The sequence below is a fragment of the Triturus cristatus genome, chromosome 3_1 (genome assembly GCF_964204655.1).
Source record: "Triturus cristatus chromosome 3_1, aTriCri1.1, whole genome shotgun sequence".
In the NCBI taxonomy this organism is placed as follows: Eukaryota; Metazoa; Chordata; class Amphibia; order Caudata; family Salamandridae; genus Triturus; species Triturus cristatus.
Window position 1 is genome coordinate 894,565,549 of NC_140583.1, and position 6,000 is coordinate 894,571,548.

Sequence of the window (6,000 nt, forward strand, 5' to 3'; positions counted from 1 at the left end):
AGTGGAGTAGGGTGTAGTGGAGTGGCATAGAGTGGAATAGTGCATAGTAGAGCGGCATAGAGTTGAGTCTCACACAGTTGAGAGGCGTAGATTAGAATGCTGAAGAGTGGAATAGCATATAGTGGAGAGGCGTACAGTGGAGTGGTGTAGAGTGGAGTGATGTACACTGGAGTGGCATATACTGGACTACCATAGAGTGGAGTGGTGTATAGTGTAGTTGTGTACAGTTGAATGGTGTATGGATGTATGTGAAATTTAGCAGCAATGTTGATTAAGGTGTGCAAAGTAAAGCAACACACAGAAATGTGCTGCCTTGTGTTTCTCCAGATTCACCAATCAATGCAGGGTCACGCATAGTGGCCTTGTGCTCCTTTGTAAATCTGACTCAAGTATTGTGTTGCCCATATGACACCATGCATGGCGCAAGGGTACCACAATACAATAATACAGCTAACACTGATTTGTATTTTAGGCTATGTATACCACTGTAACTTGTGATGTACCATGGTAAATGGTGATGACAAGCGAGCATATAATTGGGTAATGAATGATTTTAAAAAATGCAAAGGCAACCATTTTATTTTCACTACACTTTGGCTGTGTTCTGTGTTAGGGCCTTAGATATAGGTAAGTAGTAGGTTTCATTTTAGTTCCCCACCTATTACCATTTTATTAGCAGTAATAGGTAGAGAAATGTATTCAATTTTTTTGACATATTTTTAAATAAGTTTATGGACTACTGTGCCACTTCTTAGTTCGTACAGTATTTTTTAGGAAATGCTTCTTTTTTTAAGTTGCACAGTATTTGTTTGGTATTTTTAGGTATTTCTGAGATACTTAACACACTATTATTTACAGAATTAAATATGATAAAAATGTAAATATACTGTACTACACTATATTTGTGAAATATGGTGCATTAAAGTGTTTGTTTTATATTTTTTTTAAGTTAGGCAGTACTTCATAGGTAGCTTCATGGAACTCCGTAACATTTATTTAAAATATATCGACATATAATTATTTTTCTCTATGTATTACTGCTTTAGTAAAGTGGTAAAAGGTAGGGGAAAATAAAAACCTGATACTTACCTATATCAAATGCCCTAAGCCAGAACACTGGTAAATTGGCCTTAAAACAACATGGCTGCCTTCAACCTTTGTAAAGGCAATTATTATCCAATCAGATAATGACTTGTTGTTACCATGTACCGCAGTAGTTTCGCACAATTTCACAAAATTATGCTGAAGTAACTCAGTCACAGACATCACTAAGTTTAGATGCCTTATAACTTAACAAATTGTTGCCTGGATCATCCCTGCACCATAATGTATAATCCTGCCAAATTGCATGTATATCCGTTCAGTCATTGTTGCACAACATCAAATACAATGGTCTGTGGCAAATGCATTAGTGGAAAAATGGGTTTTCGTACTCCTCTTTTATCTTTGCACCCCTTAACGATTCACCACAAAGATTTACATCATCACAAAATATAGAAAATGCTATAGGTCTAGAAAGGTTTATGGTGATTCGTCAAACAGGTGGAAAGTTATTAGAGAGCTAAAATCTGAGCAATTCCCATCTCTGGTTAACCTAACTATAACTACAGAGTCGCAATCATATTTTTTTGTGACTTTTTTCTTTTTATCTATTGTATTGTTTATTGTGTTACATAATCATGTGACCATAAATGTATTGTTTAGTTGTTCATGTAGTAATTCTGAAACTTTGCATATGCAGTCTAGTTTATTTTCGGATTGGACTTCCTTGCTACTTCTAGTAGTATTGTGCTACATATGAAGCCCAAAGTGAAAGAAAGCCAGTCATAGTTGTTTTTTTGCTAGTGGACAATTATCATGTCCTCCTTATAGCAGTTTGTGTAGCTCGCAGAAATGCAAAAGAAACAAGGTTTTTGTTTGGCTTGTTGGGCAACGTTTTCTTTTGTGACTCAGAGAGCATGCATAGAAAACTTAGGTTGATTAAGATGTATTCTATTTGTCATATATTTGTTTATTATTTTCCATTAAAATTTAACCATAAATGAGTCTGACAGTTGTTCATGTAGTAAACCTGAAACTTTAAATATGCAGTCTAGTTTACTTTTTGGGCTGCCTTTCTACTTTTAGTGGTATTGTGCTACATATGAAACAGCAGATATCACTAAATTATTTCCTTTTTAACTTACCAACCACTAAACCAATTTGGATGGCACATAAAAAAGGATAATCTGCATACTATATTCTACATTTCTGTCAATATTTGTGCAAATCTGTACTGCCATAGGTATGCTACATCCTCTTCAAAAAGCCTATGTAAAATGCATTGGGGTCAAAATCTGTTTTGGGACTTTGCACACCCTTGACAAATTTCTGCAAAGCCTGCCATCATTCGCTACTGTATAATGCAGAATAATTCTGGAACGTTTCACAGAGATGCGTCAAATGTTTGCAGAGTTATTAAGGGTCAAATATCTGAGAAATCTCTATATCTGCCAACCCTAATGTTATCAGTGATGTCACTAACCATGTCATGAGTGATGTAATATGTGAGATGATAAGCAGCACATTTCGGGGGCATGAGTTATAGTTAGCTCAGGTAACTACAACTGCTGAATTTTCTCTGGTTTTGTAAGAGTGAAATGTCAGCCTAACTATAACATCTGTGTAACCTTAGATTTCTTTCAGTGAAAATATACATACGTGCAATATATATGTATATATATATATATATATATATATATATATATAAAGTCCAAACGTTGTCTCCCACTTCCTGACGGCGAGGAAGAAAGCACACGGACACCAGCTCGTGCTTCATAGGATTTTAATAGATGTCAGCACCCACACAGCACGCCATTACGCGTTTCGGCCACAAGATGGCCTTCATCACACAAAGTAACTACTGTTTCTATTATCCTTATATATTGAGCACTCTATGACCTTGTGATGCTAGTGATACTAAACATAGAAGAAATATACGCATGGTAAGTAGGGTTGATACAAAGTATACAAATATGTTTGCAATCAATGTCTCCTGGGTTTGTAAAAACAAAGATCCACTGTGTTGTCTTTAACTTTTGTCCTGTTTTTGCCATTTAAAATCTGGGAGGATGTATAAAACATACACAATGAACACTGAAGAGAACTGTTTCTAAAGTGCAATTGTTGGTTGTGAAAATATGCAGGTTATCTAGTGCAATTTGTAGCATTAAAGTGCAAAATCTACATTCATAGTGCAAAAAATGCAATTGTATATATTCACTGAAAAAACCATAGGTTCAGGGGCGTTATAATTAGCTGGACTTTTCACTCATACAAAACCATTGAAATTCCCCCGTTATAGTTAGTTCAGCTAACTATAACTCGCGCGCCCGCAATGCACTGCTGATGACGTCACATATTACATCACTCATGACATGGTCAGTGACATCACTCATGACATCACTGATGACATCTCAAATTACATGACTGATGACATCACTGATGACATCATCCAGTGAATGTGTGTTTTTCTGAAAATTACATATGTTTTATATATGTATATCTCAAGGTCGATGGAAGACTAAATGGGTATATAAGTGTTTAAATGGATGATTTGTTTTTGAAAAAAATGATTGTATAACTGACTGATTAAGTGTATCTTAGTGAATACATGGCTTAGTGAGTAATGTTTAAATATGTAAATATCTGTATCAGTCTCTCCACATTGTGTATAAGTGGCTGCATGGGTTGGTGAGTAGCTACATGAGTGTCTATATAGGTTATTAGTTGTTTTTTTGAATATCAGTAGGAGTGTCTGAGTGTCTGTATGGTCTTCGGTGGGGGTATTATGTAGTGCATAGGTGCATGAATGAGTGACTCACTGTTTGTATGTGTTGAAGACAGCATGTGTGCAGCACTATATGGGTCGATGAGTGTGTGCATGGGTGTGTTAGTGAGTGAATGACTGTCTCAATAGTGTATTTATGAGTAGCTACATATGTGACTATTGGTGTATATAAGTGAGTATATGTGAGAGAGAGAGAGATTGAAAGAGTTCCTGTATGAATAAGTATGTGTTTCTATAAGTGATTGTTTAAAAGACTAAGTATGTGTAAGTTTTTGTAGAAGTAAGTGTGGTGGTGTGTGTATAACTGTATATGCAAGTAAATGGATGTTTGATTCTTTATTAGCATGAGTGACTATGTGTGTGAGTAACTCTATGGATGAGTGGCATGGTGTAACAGGATGTATGGGTGTATGAGTACATATGATAAGTGAGTACATGTATGAGTGACTGTATGGGACTGTTGGTGAATGAGTGGATGTGTATGTGGATCTTAGAATTACTGAATAGGTTGTTGTAACTGATATTGGTATGTCCATTGTTTTGAAAATTTTAGTTTCTATTTTTGAATGTGTGTCATAGGTTATATTAGGGGGAGAGGAGGTCTGCCACTCTATCACAAGGATGATGTCATCAGTGATGTCATTTGAGATGTGATCAGTGATGTCATGAGTGATGTTACTGACCATGTCATGAGTGATGTAATATGTGACCTCATCAGCAGTGCATTGCGGGCGCGCGAGTTATAGTTAGCTGAACTAAAAATAACGGGGGAATTTCAATGGTTTTGTATGAGTGAAAAGTCCAGCTAACTATAACGCCCCTGAAACCTATGGTTTTTTCCAGTGAATTTCTAAGGTTTTTTAAATGCTAATTCCTACCTATAACGTGGCTGAAACCTATGGTTTTTTCAGTGAATTTCAAAGGTTTTTTAAATGCTAATTTCTAACTATGCCTACAGAGATAGGACATGTGAAGAAAGAAGAAAAAACGCACAGAAAGAAAAAAAAGAAATGCAGAAAGAAGCAACAGAAGTCCTCAAAGACTAAGAAAAGTGCAGGAAGAAGGATAACATGCAGAAAGAACAAACAGAAGAGCAGAAAGAAGCCTTGTTGCAAAATCATCCTGTACCCTCAACTTTTTCAGACGGATACTGGTGGTAACTGAGTCTGACTAACCAGTCCTAGAGCCAGTGCTATGCTAAAAGACACTCAGAATACAGTGAAAACACCTAAATACACTAGGGAACACTATGCGTTGGGGTCCCCCTGTGATCAGCATGACCTCCTCTGTAAGACCCTAGTATATAATAGGGCAGGGGATTAAAACTACCTCTTAAAACGCGCCACAGGGCGTGTTTGCACACGTCACCTCAGGCCCCGTCCCCTCACTTTCCCACTGTGTAAACACGCCCTGTGGCCATTTTAAGTTGGGAGATTAAGTCCCCTTGAATCCTGAGGGTCCCTAGGGTCCAACTAGACCACTAGGTACCTCCAGTAAGCGCCACAGAGCTGCGTTGCAGAGAGATGTAAAAAGGAGCACGGCCTATACCACCTCTCTGCAACGCAGCGCAGTGGCGCTTACTGGAAGCACCTGGTGGGCTAGTTGGCCCCCAGGGTCCTTCAGGATTGAAGGGGAATTATTTCCCCAACTTAAAACGCACCACAGGGCTTGTTTGCACACGTTAACTCAGGCCCCGTCCCCTCCCTTCACCACTGTGTAAACATGCCCTGTGGCCGTTTTTAGTTGGGAGATTAAGTTCATTTTAATCCTGAGGGTCCCTAGGGTCCAACTAGCCCACTAGGTACCTCCAGTAAGCGCCACAGAGCTGCGTTGCAGAGAGATGTAAAAAGGGGCACGGCCTATACCACCTCTCTGCAACGCAGCGCAGTGGCGCTTACTGGAAGCACCTGGTGGGCTAGTTGGCCCCCAGGGTCCTTCAGGATTGAAGGGGAATTATTTCCCCAACTTAAAACACGCCATAGGGCGTGTTTGCACACGTCACCTCAGGCCCCGTCCCCTCCCTTCCCCACTGTGTAAACACGCCCTGTGGCCTTTTTTTAAGTTGAGAGATTAAGTCCCCTTGAATCCTGAGGATCCCTAGGGGCAAAATAGCCCACTAGGTACGTCCAGTAAGCGCCATTGCAGAGAGGTGTAAAAAGGGGCACGGCCTG